The sequence below is a fragment of the Mycteria americana genome, chromosome 1, assembly GCF_035582795.1.
Source record: "Mycteria americana isolate JAX WOST 10 ecotype Jacksonville Zoo and Gardens chromosome 1, USCA_MyAme_1.0, whole genome shotgun sequence".
Lineage (NCBI taxonomy): Eukaryota > Metazoa > Chordata > Aves > Ciconiiformes > Ciconiidae > Mycteria > Mycteria americana.
The window spans coordinates 187,924,997-187,939,303 of record NC_134365.1 but is presented as its reverse complement, the minus strand read 5'-3'; positions in this window follow the sequence as shown (position 1 = coordinate 187,939,303).

Here is a 14,307-nt window from a genome sequence, read left to right as displayed (position 1 = left end):
CGCTGTGTGACTTATTTCCCGACGGTGCCGCGAAAAAAATATTGTTAATTCACCGACTGCAGCTGGCAACCTTTTTGCTATAGTCGCGCACAAGGGTGGAGGAGAAGCCTGCGGAGTGAGTCATGGATTTAAGAGGCCCTCTGGTTGTTTATGGCAAAAACAGGGGGTGGCTCATTCAACGTGTGGGTAATAAGTGGAATAGGAGTTGCTTAATTTCATAATAAAAGGATAAGACAGAGGTACCCGTACATATCACCTCCCCCCCCCCCCCCCCCCCCCAACTTGCTATCGAGCAGCCTTGAAAAGGAGGGGGAGAAGTAAGTGTTGCTTTTTCCTGAAGGAGGGCTTGTGGTCAGACTGTCATAGCTAACTGCACTAGTTATGCATTTGTCAGCATTTCCATTATAAGTGTAGTTTTTCTGTAGTTTACAGCTTGGTTATAAAAATACACACTGGGTTGAAACTTAGTCGACGGCCTTTTCTCCAGAAATGTCTTTTAAGTGAATTTTGTAATTGCTCTGCTTAGATGCTAAGTGGAAATCCATGGAAAATACTGGCTTTTTATGTTTCTCTGAACTTGAAAACTTAGCTGCTTACGCACACGGATGCATTTACAGCTGTTAGTCCAAACAAAAAAAAATCCCCCCCCCCCCCCGTTTGTTAAATTGGGGAAGAGTTTAAAGGCTTCGCCTCTGCAGGCATTGCTCTTTATGCATTAATTAGTGCAGCAGAGGCTCTCTGAAGAGTCTTGCATGGCCCGTGCCGCCTCACGTTAGGGCACCCACCTGCAGAAGTGACATGGGGCACTGCGTGTCCGCACAGCTCAGGCTGTTGAGTGCCAGGACAGTTTGAATGCCTCAGCGCTGCAGACAAGAATCCGATGTTAAAATGAAGGTGGAATATGTTAACTTTGCTCTGTGAGATTTTTTTTTTTTTTTTAACCGTGTCTGTTCAATTGCTGCTTCTGAGACAGGGAACAAGCTCAGTATTTAAGCAGTTTTGTTTGTATACCGCTGTATGTACATGTATCTGTGAAACATGCCTGCCACCCAGTGCATGTAGCTGATCTCTATATATTCTATATATTTACTACCTCTCCGCGCTGCCCAGCCCTACCTCATTGGTAAGTTTGCAAAGCAAAGTGCTCAGGAGTTGTAAAAATGCCAGGCTCACTGGCCGTGCTGGACCTGTGCGCGATGATGGTGTCCATCGTGATGTGACCCACCATCGTCCTTCCTGGCCAGCTCGGGTGATGAACCAGAGGTGCATCTGCCGAGGTGTAGCAGCTGCCCGGCTGGGCAGCAGTGAGAAGAGGTGACGTGAACGAGGCAGATGATTATACACAGAGGGAGAGGCAGTTTCACTCCTGAGATGGCTGGAGAATTGGATTTTGCAGCCCCTGCCTTTCCCGTAGGATTTGCTGTAAACGTAAAGGTTTTCGCACACGGGATGTTGGTTTTTCTCGGTGCCTGGCCTGAGTCTCTGGGATCTGCTGTGCAGTTATGCTGAACTTGTCCATCTGGGACAACAGTCAACGGTCGTTCGCTCTTGACGTACAGAAGTTATTTTGTAGGTCTAAACATGTTAGAAATACAAGTCTTGAGTGTCAGAATTGCTTGCTCAGTGTCCGTATGTAGCTTTTTGCTCTAAACTTTTCATATCTTAGTTTCCCATCTTTAAAAAAATGTGGATAACAGTATCCTTTATCTTACGGATTACTGTAGTGATGAGAACCATAAAAGAACCTGGGAGAAAAGAAATAATTCCCTCTGTGGTTTGAAAGTGTGTAGTGATGCTCTAGAGAACAAGGGCAAAAAGACAAATTTGTGTGTTAATTATAGCAAAGATTCTATGGGGAAAAAAAATGTTACCAGGTCAGTTGCAATTAGAGATTGACCTCCATGCATATAAGCACTAGGAGACAGTTTTAATTACCGTAGGCCACTTAGTTCTACTAATTCCTAAATTCTGCCATGTTAATCACGTTTTTAATACTGCTTTTTGTGCGTAATCTCCTAGGTTTTCTCTTCCTTAGGAAAAGAGCTGAAAAGGAGATAGGCAGCCTAGGGTAGTGTACTCGTGTCGCCATTTTCATCAGCTGGATTCCTAATGTAATGCCTGGGACTCTGCTGTTGGAACTCTCTGTTGAGGACAGCCGGTGGTGGTAGGTCATGGCTGTGGTCTGTGTTGCTGCAAAGACCTGTATGATGGGGCAGGGAAAGGGCAAGGAGAAGCAGGACTCATGGGACAGGAGAATCTCATGTCCCAAGTACCTGGTGCCATCACGGCCTCCACCAGCCCCTACGTGGAAAGCCTGCTGCCGTTCCCTGGCTTGGAGCGTGGTTTTCGAGCTGCAGCCCTGTACTTCATGGGCACTGGAGAAGAAGTTGCTTATTGCTGTGGGGATGGCCTATGTCATCTGATAGGCACGAGGAGTTGAAAAGAATGTGGACGTGGCCTAGCAAATACCTACTGAAAATGCACAAAGTGCAATTTATCTTTGGACGTTTGACCAAATGCAGGTGGATTTTTCATGGGGACAGCACAAAGGACACCTCCAATATAGCGTCTCCAGCCCTAATGTCATATTTCAGATCTGTCACCCAGAGCTGGAAGGGCGCTATAGCCTTCCAAGTTTTCCAGACATTTCTATTAACATTGAAAGACAGCATTTTCCCTGGTCTTGTTCTGAAAGCAGCTGAAGTATTTTGGCTGAGTTCTTCTAATCGCAGTCTACCTCTTTCTGCACCCCTCCCTCAGAAGCAACCTCTACAACACATGGAACAAAATTTAGCCTGAGGCAGACATTCAACTTGGAAAATTTCAACCCAAACAGTCAATGTCTGGCCAAGTTACAAGCAGCTGGAAGCAGCATCTTGCATTGGAAGTGTTCAGCAACTGCCTAATAGGCGGTGCTACAAGCTTCATCAATACTGTGTGTATGTTTCTGGACGTGGAAATATGCTGCTGGATTATAACATTAATTAGTAGGTTACCCAGTTGACTAATTGGCACCCAGTTGTTTCTGAATTTTTTTAAAATAGAGAATTGAACCTAAAATTCTCTGGTTAATTGTATGAATGCTTTTCCTTGCTCACATTATTCATTGTTGTTTCCCTGGCTGAAAAATTGAAAACTTTAAAATGGAGCCTCTGAAATAAATGACAAGCCAGGGCTTAGTCGTTCTGAATCTTTCAGAATGACTTAACAATTGTTAAAGACCAATTTACAGTAGAACTAGAGCAAATTGCTTCCCAGCGTTTTGAATTGTAAAAAACCGCATCTCCAAAATTCCTAAGCTATTCATCAACTGTTCTATTGTAGCAGACTCACCCTATATTGTGTCCCTGATATGTCTATTAACTCTGCAGTGAAGGGTGAGTTTAAAACAATTGTGCCATGGAGTCACTGTGGAATAAATACCACAAACATTGGCAAAGTTGCTTCGTAAATCTTTCTTAGTTTAGAGAGGAACTTAGGCGTGCCTTTCTTCTGTGGGAGTGCAGCTGTTTCTTGTGGGGTCCCCCAGGGGCTGAATCTTGGTGTAAGGCTGTTTAATATCATTATATTCGCAGTTTTTGTGATGATATCTCATCGTTACCAAGAGATTACATGCAGTTTTGTGCACGTGTGGAATGAGTTACTAGTACCGCGTACTCCAAATCACTTTTTTAAATGCTTGGCATCCAGCAGAAGGCATTTTTCGTGCAGCCAGATACAAAGGAACCAGGAATGCAGTTACACCAGCAGGATAGGAGACTGTCTTCGAACTGGTAATTTGAAAGAAGGCTTAAGAATTTGTGCAGAGAATCATCTCAACAGGAGTTTTCATTGTAATGCTGCAACTGAAGTGTGGTCTTTGGCTGTATAGCAATATAAATATTGCACAGAAATAGGAAAGTACGTGGTTTAGTAAGATCACGGGAATTCTGTGTCTGGTTTTGCTGCTCACACGTGAGGAAGGATGTGAAATATTAGTAAGAGCGCAGTGACAAAAGTGATCCAGGGTTTGGAAACCCAGCTTCACAATGCAGGGTGTACAGAGTTTATTCAGCTCAGAAGAGACTGAGAGGGGAAATGATGCCTGTATATATCATTTGTACGTGTAAGGAAAATGCATGATACTTACTTGACTCTACTGAGGCATCCAGTGTCCAGGAGCTGAAGTTAGGTATGTTGTACCTTGAAATAGTAAGTAGCAATGAGGTCAACAAAGCATTGTAGTGGATTTGCTGTTGCTGGGAGTGTTTAAAGTGAGATGGGGTTTCCTTCTCAAAGATGTGCTTTGGCTTGGTTCAGTGGAGGACATTTCCAGTGCATATAGAAGGGGGAAAGGACTGTGCTCTGTTCACCTACATTCTTCCCTGGATTAAGAAAACAAGATTATTTGTAGTGCTTTCCGTGTGTTGTAGCACATGTTGCTACCTTGGACAAGAGAATAATAAAATGTCATGCTTCAGAACTTGGCTGGTTTTCCCTTGGGTCAGGAAGACCATTTTTTCTTGGTGCTTAATTTGACTTCTGGAATTGTGATTAATTACTGTGTACTATTCACTTTCCTCCAGAGCATCAACATCTGGTAGCAGCTGGAGACAGGATATCTGGTACTCACCTTCCTCACTTCTCTCTTGTCAGTACAGAGTCCCCTCATATTCCCAGGATGGTGTACCGTCTTTCTTTGCTCAGGTTACTGACAGCTGTATTCAGGGATGAAGAAATTTCCCCTGCCTTTAGATAAGCAAGGATGTCACCCACCGTCCAGAAGTCAGCTGCTGAGGGCTTACGGTACCTGCAAGCCCACTCTCCCCTTAACCACCTCTCTGTCCTTTGGGCATGCCTCTCCTGCCGCCAGATCTCCTGCTGCAAGCAGACACCAGAGACGGGGATGGGGGCACGTGTGCATATGGCTGGCAACGTAGCACCCCCGGCAGTCGCTAAAACAACAGAAGTTATGGTGGTGAATTTCGTAACCTGAAACACATGACTGACTGCTTGAATCAAGTTGAAGCATTACCTGCAGATTTCCTTTTCAAGGCAGCTGCACAATAAAGCTGAAGGTTTAATTTGGCTTGGGAATTGCACTTGTGCCTAGATAGTTATGAGATAATGTTTTATAATTCCACAGTTCATTCTTTTTAGGATAACAAACAGACACAGTTTTTCCTCTGGCATCTGAAACTAGAATAAATATACTTTTAAGTGGTAAAGTATTTCTTTCTGTAGAAAATTTATTTTATTGTACCTGCTCTAGAGTACATGATACGCAAAAGCATGCCAGGATCTCATGTTCAATATTTCACACAGTGGTCTTGATTTGGGCTTTTTCATTCACACTTTAAAATATCCTCTGAATGTTTTAAGGTAATAAATTGCATTTTCTATGCAGGATGACATTACTGGAAGTTTTCCTGTTGAGAAGAACTGAAACTTGAGGAGTCTAAGTTCTTGTAAATCAGTATCTCTAGACTTCTTGAAAACGTGCATATAAGTACTTCCGCTTACTTGGAAATGCTTAAGTGCTAAAGTACTCCTCTCAAACGTGATTTCTAAAAACACTTTCCTCAGCTGCCTTATTGAGATGTGCACATTTGAGAAAATAATGAGAGTACAGCCTTCTAGGGTTTGGCCCATATACCTATCGCTACATTCATTGGAGTTAATGTTAATGCTCTATTGATTTTCAGGAGATACAGGATCCAATTCACTAATAAAGTACAAATCAGGTTGGATGTCAGTTTTTAAGAGCTCTAGTCAGGTTATTTAATAAATTTGTTCTTGGAAAATGGCAAAATCAAAGAATCAACAGTAAATTTTGAATCTGATTTTAATGTTCCAGTAGTTGGATAAAACTTGGGTTAATATGAAGATGATAGTGAGTATCGCCACATGATGTCTGCTTTGACAGTGCAGTCATGGGTTGTGGTTTCCCGCCTCATGACATCTTACTGTGTTTGTAATATTTAGTGAGTTTTATTCCCTTGCTGTTTGTGAAGTGAAACAGTGTTTTAGGCTGAGATTAAAATTTACAGAATTGTTAAGTGACCTATGTCCATCTCGGGGCATATCAAATTTGAACATAATACTATGGAATAGCCGAGCTATATAACTGACTGTATGCCTAACAGCACAAATTGTGTGTGTGTAGGATAATTATGCACCCAGACAACCGAATTAACAAAGGCTAGAAATAGTAGTAGGACTGAGTTCTCTGCCAGGTTCTGTTTTTTCCCCTCACTGGTGCCAAATGTAACTATAATCAAGATAGTCAAGTTAGGTGTTTTTATTGAATGTATTATTCTGTATCTGCAGTGTGTGTGCAAACTTCCCACGCAGTCCCTAGTCCAGCACATCTGTGGCCAGCGAAGATGTAATTTTGCCTGCTCCCCAGAGTTAGTTTAATTTCCTTCTTTTATTTATGTGTGTGTACAGAAATACCCTTTTTCTTGTTAAAACCTACTATTTCAGGTTCACCCGCGTGCTCTAGGCAGCGTGATATTCCTGTCTCTTTCCTCCTTTAATACAATAGTGACATTAAGCAGTTACAGTGTCTGAAGTACTTGGTCGTACAGGCATTGACAAAATTTAATGAGGTGTTTCAGCTTGCTTGACCTTGTTCTGCAACTCATTTATGCTTCATGTATTCAGGTAGGAAACCGAGCATGCTCTGAACCCTGGTAGAAGGTCGCTCACACGGTATCTGCTGCTGCAGCTTCTGTTTCAATATCTGCTGCTGCTCGGAGAGACGCTGCTGCTGTGTCATGTCCAGCAGCTCATGCGTTAAGCATATATCAGATGCTTTTGGGGTGTGCTTTGGCTCTACAAGGGGGAACGCAAGCTGGTGGTTGAGAAGTGGAACCGCTGGTGGGAAAGTTGTAGGATCTGCAACTTGCTGCAGGCCTTCAGAGACCTTTTTTGGGCAAGAGGGGGTTGAACAGCATCCTGGCATCTGTTCCCTGCTCTTTAATTTTGTTAAGAGGGGAAGTTCAATGAGAAATTGCAAGGTCTCTCAATGTTGGTCAAGAGAATGACAGCAGATACGTTTGTTTTGAGGGAAATTGAAAGAGCCCACTTTGCCACCGGTTTAAACAATTGAAGAGGTGAGGAGGTTATGCTACCCTGTGGCATAGGATTTACAATTTTTTTTAAGACAAATGACAGGGGAAGTGGCACTGTGGGTAAGAGGACAGCAAGACTAGTCAGAAAACGGACGGTGACAGTGCTTAGCATTCATACACTGCTGTAGGAACAGACTGACCCAACATGTCATGATGATAATGTGTTACCTAAGGAACAATAAATCTCTAGGAAAAGAGATTTGTCCAATGCAGTTTCAGAAACGTCAGTATTTTGGGGGGGGATCAACTGATTCAAACACAAAAAATGTGCAAACTGAGTAACTAAGTACAGATGACTGAATTCATTCATGCATCAAAATATGTTTCCCCTCAAGCCTAAGGAAGACCGTTCCACGTCTTCACGCAGCCATTTGTACTGCATGAGACAGAGAGCTCCAACACCTTCTCGGCCTGGGCCCTGGGCCTCCTCCCTCCCTCCCGTTCTGCTTCCTGGGGTGCAGATGAAGGCAACAGAAATGAAGCTGCTACCAAGCTTCAGAAGAAAGTCCAGTGCTTGAATATTTCTAGCAGTAATTTCTCCAAACAGATATGCTGCCTCAGAAAAATAACTTCGATGCAAATTGGCCTTCAGGCAGCTCTTGCACAGTACTTTTCCTTCCTCTCCCCACATGTCCCCCCTCACACGTGCACAGGAGAGAAACACCTAAGGGCCAGACAGCACTGTCTAATGAAATGGCTGATCTTTAATTGGTGTGGATCCCAGCTGCAGACAGTCATCTTTTAAGTAAAATGTTGGGCCTGAGGGATGGCTGAGCAGGCAAAAGCAATGGCTTTTTCACACCATCACTGGAAGTGGCAGTTTGCACAGGCATCCCGAGGAGGAACAGGGCCGCGGCGTGTGTAAGAAGCATGGGGCGCTTGGCCTTCATGCCCATCGCTGCCGTGGCTGTGGTGGCTACCACTCCTCTCCATCGGTCACCTCCAGCAGATTGTCACTCATCTTCTGCTGGCATTTACTGCCTCCCCCAGACCTGCCAGCTGAACACGGGAACCCTTCTGTTTCTGCCAAAATTATTTTGCTTAACTTATGCGGTTTAAACAGGAGATTTATTTCAGTCGAAATGGACTGGGGAGTGGCAAAGCTGAGGCAGGTTCTGGTAACTGTACTGAGAAGCTGCTGGGGGCTGGGTTGAGGAAATTAGTGGTGTGTTAGTGGAGATAGTGGCAATGAGATGTGTCCGCAGTCTATTGAACTGTAAACCTTTCCCTAGCCTCGTGCCAGCAGCCTTGTGCCAGCATTTTCCTTTTACGTTTCCTTCTGGGAGAGGGGAATTATACCCACGTGTAATTGCGTGCAGAGAATAGGTTCCCAGCACCTGCTTACCTCCACTGAAGTAGTGCTGAGCTTTTTTCTTACGTATTTGGGTATCTATCTGCTCTGTGCAGCTGTCTTTCACTGGATGCCTTTTCAAGTGAAACTTTCATCTTGAGCCATCCAAAACAAACCTTTAGGGTTTTTTTTTTTTAGGTTTTCCTAGTTGAACAAATTTTATGGGTTACAGATTTAGTCTTTAGGGTTTGTAAAAATTTTATTAAGGCTATTTCAAATTCAGTTTTAAATGTTAATGTTCCAGTGTAGTAAAATCTTTCAACCATTACAGGTGTAATATTTTAATGAATGAATGAACTGGCTTCTGACCATAAATATATTGCAGCCAAGATGGTGAGAGCCAGAAATACACTTTTATATTCTTGGCAAATGACCTTTTTTGAAAATTTTCCAGGACACATCTATTAATGTTAAATATTTTTAATTTCCTTGTGATCAAATTTACTGGTATACTTCTATCATTTCTGCACTCTTTCAGGAGGAGAGGGGGTGATTGCTTCATTACGTACCTCATTCAAGGTGAATGATGGCAAATGTATAACCTAAAGTCTGATCTAGCTACTTGCTTTGCCTCCGGACGTAGTTTCTGGGTCAGTCTAAAACAGAGGTCAGACAGCTGAACGGTCACAGCACGTTTTCAGGATGTTGTTTGCTTAAGAGGTCTCCATATTTTTTCTGTGAGAAAAACAATACATTAACTTTTGTAGGTGTTGTGTTTTGTTCCTCTGAAATAAAAGCAATGGGGGTGAAAATGAATGAAAGAAATGGAGGTTCGTAGTCTCTGTTTTAGCATTGCTGTGTGCTGAGCAGCTGCAAGGTCAAGTCATACATGAGGCTGTTATTGTACAAGCCCCCCTCATCGTCTTTACTAGCTAGGTGTGGGGTTTTTGTCTTTTCCCAAATCTGTACACATTTGTGAAAGAAAACGACTCATTTCATGTTTTCCTGAAGAAAAAAGGTAGTTATACAAGGAATTGCCTTTATTGTAGAGAATTAATGATAAATACTGTGTACTTCTTCACATACTTAAAGACTCAGAGTAGGTTCCAGGTCTTAATTCTTTGCTTCAATAACTGTCAAGAATATTGCTTACTTTTCTGAATTCTCTGATCCTTCCTTTTCTTGTTTCAGACTGATGTCAAGACAGGTAGTGACATTAAATATGGTTAGAGACTTCATAGTTCATTGGAGCTTTTGGTTTAAGACATGTGGTGGACAACCATATAAAAATCCTTTTTTTTTTTTTTTTCTGTTTTTTTTGAGGTGGGGAAGGATCCTTTTGTACATCCTTTATGTACATGTTCAGATTTAGGTTTTCATTCTGTATATATTATTATTATCAGATGACTGCTGAGCAGTAGTCTTACTACAGGTGTTTCAATAGGCGCAAGTATTTGTGCAGGTGTGCTTTAAGTGAGAAAATGCATAATTCTGGTTCTTTTGTATAGCACCGCATTCATGTTTGCAGAATGACTACGTTTTAGCAGAGGAGGCTATTCTAAATGGGAAGTATTAGGAAAATCATTGAATTTGGATCCTGTGTTAAAGAAATTGGAGGACTGATGTGAGAAAGTGGCTTTATGAACACTGTCACTGGTACTTTTTTGTATGTACTCCCTCTTATCTAGTCAGGTTTCTAAATCATGTTCTTCAATTTTTTAGTAAACCGAAGACAAATAGAAATAAAAATCCTAAAGGTGTTTTTTTTCAGCATTATGGGGAAAATCCTTTCTTGAGATTACTTGTTTTATCTGCCAGAAAAAGAACCTGCTTACCAGTTCCAGATATGCAGGTGAGGAGATGACTGCTGTACCTGGATTCTGGCTGGAACAGGGTCACAGCCTGGGTGGCTTAAAACCAGACGTCTCTATGCTTTTGCTCTGTGGAGCCACCGCAATCAAATTCTTCCATCTTTATTCCAAAATGTATCTTGAATATTCATTCATATGCCTAGGGAATAGGGAACAGAGCTGGGGATGAAAGAAAATTAGGTAAAACAAATTAGAAAGGGAAGGAAATAGAAGAAGGTAGATCCAAAGTAGTTTTCTCCTTCTAACTGTCAGGATATGAGCCAGGAAAATGAGATGCAGAAGAAACTCTGAATAGTCCTGCTGATAAAATTGAGATAATTTAAACTACTATAGAATAACAGGGAGCTAGATCAGCGTGTACAGAAGAAAGTTGAGTTGAATTCATTACCCATATTGAGAAATTTAAATTCCTCTCACCCAAGTTAATGTGTGCACAGTTGTTTAATGAAGGATTTTTCAGGGTCCTTTTTAAGAACAAAATCTTAGCTTTTACTAAATGTGAGGAAAATGACTCAAATCTGAACACTGCTACCAAATAACATTGAAGAACAATCATCTGTAGTTACAGCTTAGATTTCTTTCCCCTCGTCTCCCAAACATTGTGTTAGCGTGATGTAGTTTTGAGGAAATTAAGAGCATGAAGCGTGGAAGGGCAGTTTTTTCACCTAATTAATGATCAGATTTTCTAAGTGAGCGGTAGCCATCAGTGAAGCACCAGAGCTTTCCCAGTTGGGTATGACCAAGAGCTCAAGCTCAAGGTCTCCCAGTTCCTTTTAGACAGTCTGGGCTTACTTTGCTGTGCTTTACAAACAGGGAGGAAGGTACAGAAAGCCCTGAGCAACTCTGTGGGGAGCCAGGTACTGTTGTTAGCTTGGGATTGGTGCCGGTGATCAGACCCAAGGGGAAAGTGATGGGGAAACTGAGGCAACAAGGTCCCATCAGGGATGTGGGGGAAAAGAGTACATGAACGAGTAGCCTGCCACCAGCTTCATTTTATCTCACTAGTGATGTTTGTTTTTTTCTCAGAGGATTTCAAGTCTTTATAGCTTTGGTGTTGAATAAAAATGAAAATAAATGGATGATGAGGAGACATCTTTTCGAAGCTTGTACAAGCACAGCTAACAAGCGTATTTCTGCTCAGCTCAGACTCAGAGAGATGGTGTGGACGAACAGGTGTTCAAAATCAGGTTGGACGGGGCTTTGAGCAACCTCATCTAGTGCAAGATGTCCCTGCCCATGGTGGGCGGTGTGGACTAGATGATCTTTGAAAGTCCCTTCCGACCTAAACTGTTCTGTGATGTTGGATGGCATGTCAGACAGGAGCTTCATAACAAAACCAAACCTGAGTGCGCCAAAATGTATAGGGGGTGGAATACAGAAGTGAAAATGTCCAACTGTGGTGTTTTGAATTAACTGAGAGATGTCAGTCAGATCCCCTCATAATTCCTTTGCAATGTTTTTCTGCATATGGCTTCCTCGCACACCGGAAGCTGTATAGTGTATGTATACAATGTATGTGTACAGCCATATAGGGTATGTATATATACACCGTATGTATATGTATGCTCTATATAAATATCATGATTTTGGGAAAAGTCTTGATACTTGGGGCTCAAAATGTTAACCAATTTATCATGTATTTGCGCCTACTTTATGTTCTGTATATTTCTCTGCTTTGCAAAGCATATTTAAATTATCTTGAGGGTATTGTTCTTCGGTTATGGTCTTGTTTTGGCTTTATACTTTCAAGTGTCTCTTGGACTGACATTTGGCAATATTTGCATAAAATTGAACTTTTACGGGTCCAAGTCAGGAGGGAGAGGGAAGGATTTCAACGTGCATTTTGACCCTTCCCATAAAATGTATAGGATCTTAGTAACGACTTTGGGGATGTTTTGAATAAAACATCAAATGAAGTCATGACTTTGGGACCCTCTTATCTTCTCCCCTCCCACTCATGGAATAAACCTCACCTAACACAAGTCGTCTCACCCAAAAATATTGGCACCCAAATCCCATTAGGAGAACTGACTTCGCAGCATTTTTGGACCTTTTTGGATGTAGGGGTAAGGGGAATGACCTTGTGTTAGTAAACGTAATTCCCTTTTTTTAAGACTTGTGTGGGTACACCAGTAATGATGTTCTGCAAGGTGGAAGGCTGATGGGCAAAGGGGTGAGAGCCTGGTTATAATTTTCTTTAGTTAAGTAGAACTAGGAAGGAGAAGGCCATATATTTACACTTTATATTACACCACCACCACCCCACCCCCCATTCTGAGGAATACAGAAGTGTGGAAGAAAACAATCCTTGAGCCAACACAACCGTTCAATGATTATATGCTGTTCTCCCCATTCTTCTGTTTTGTTTTGTCTACATAGATTAAAAGGTCTTTGCTTTATTAACTTTGGCCTGCATATCTTCAGCCTGCTCTTTTCTGCTTATAAACATGAATTGTTCCCTGGGCATTATAAGTAAAGAGCCAGGTTTCCTACGGATTTGTATCCAAAGCGTGGTGCTCCCTCCTCCCTGTTTCCTTCCCTATATGGCATCCAGCTGCCATTTCACCTTAAAAATGCAAATGTGCATCTCCTGATGACGCAGGTGGTATCTTTCCTGTTTGCTGTCTGGTGTTGCTAGTTGGTGCTTAATGGTACAAGTGAATTTTCCAACATGCTGTGTAATTTTGTTGGATAATTCCTTCACCTCCAGATCTGACTTCTGCCAGAATGGTGCACAAACGATATACTTGTGTAGCTTTGACAATGCTTACTGGATAATGTAATTTTCTTGAATAGTGTGGAGGGAAATTAGTATATTTTAGAAAGTAAGTAGAAATAATGTACCTAACCCTGTTAGAATCACCTGGAACCACAACTGTCAGATAGGTTATCTGGGATCTTCTGGGTAAGCAGCAGCCTGCTGCATGCAATGAAAGATTAGCAATAAAGGAATTAAAGGACACTTGGTTAGGGTAGGGGACTTAGTTTTTCTTGTAGAACAGAGAGTAGCAGGGAGAAAGCTGCTCCTAGCTTGTGCAAAGCAGCAAGGGTTCATGTCCTAAAACCAACAGGCCTGAGGATGTGGGCAATTAATGAAACAACAACAGCAAAAGTTTTATGTGGGTTTTTTTTTTTACTCTTTTTCCTTCCTGAAAGAGGTAATTGAAAAGGTGCTTTAATTATTCTTATCCTGAATATTAAAATTAAATTAGTCTGATGTTACTCTTCAGTAGTGGTTGAAATACAGGAAGATTTCTATGACCACAGTCACAAGTAGTATATTTTTGTCTGATATGCAAAGCTGGAATACATTTCTAGTGTATCTCACTAAAAAGGGGGGGAGCATTAAAAGTGAGAGTTCAAGAAATAAAACTGGTCACAGAGAAGGAGTGGATGAAACTCAGAATTTAGGCTACTGTCCTAGTATGTGAGCACTCTGCCCTCAAATTTAGATCTCATCTGTCCCTTGATGGTAGAGGGAGTTGAAATCATTCCACTCTGGCTGGTGGGATGTTTTCGAGAGCATAGACGTCTTTAAAGCTGATGGACCCTCAGTAAATGCATGACAAAATGGGCTATAAGGTTAAACATATATACTGAAATGCTAAACTTACAATATTAGACTAAAATAATAAACGTAAATGTATATGTAGTACTTTCGATGGAGCACTGAGAATACTAAGTGTTTATGACAGGTTACTCGAGGAGAATATTGAGCTCCTTCCATTAAATAAATTACCTCTGTTAGTGGAAAGCAGGAGAAAAATCACATCTGGGAAACTGTGCCTGCCATAATGTCCTCTCGTTCTCTTAGCCTCAGGTTCCTGATTTTGTTTTCAGGGCTCCCTAAACCACAGAGTCAAGAAAGATGGTTCCTGAGAGGCTTTTGGAAAACACATCGTAGTAGCAGCAATTCTCTCTGGAACCAAGCCTTTATGCGTGTGTGCAATGGTATCTTCTAGGATATGTCTGCCTGCCATTCCTCATTTTTATGGGCAAATGACAATAGTAGAGGTGTGACGGTTTGGTA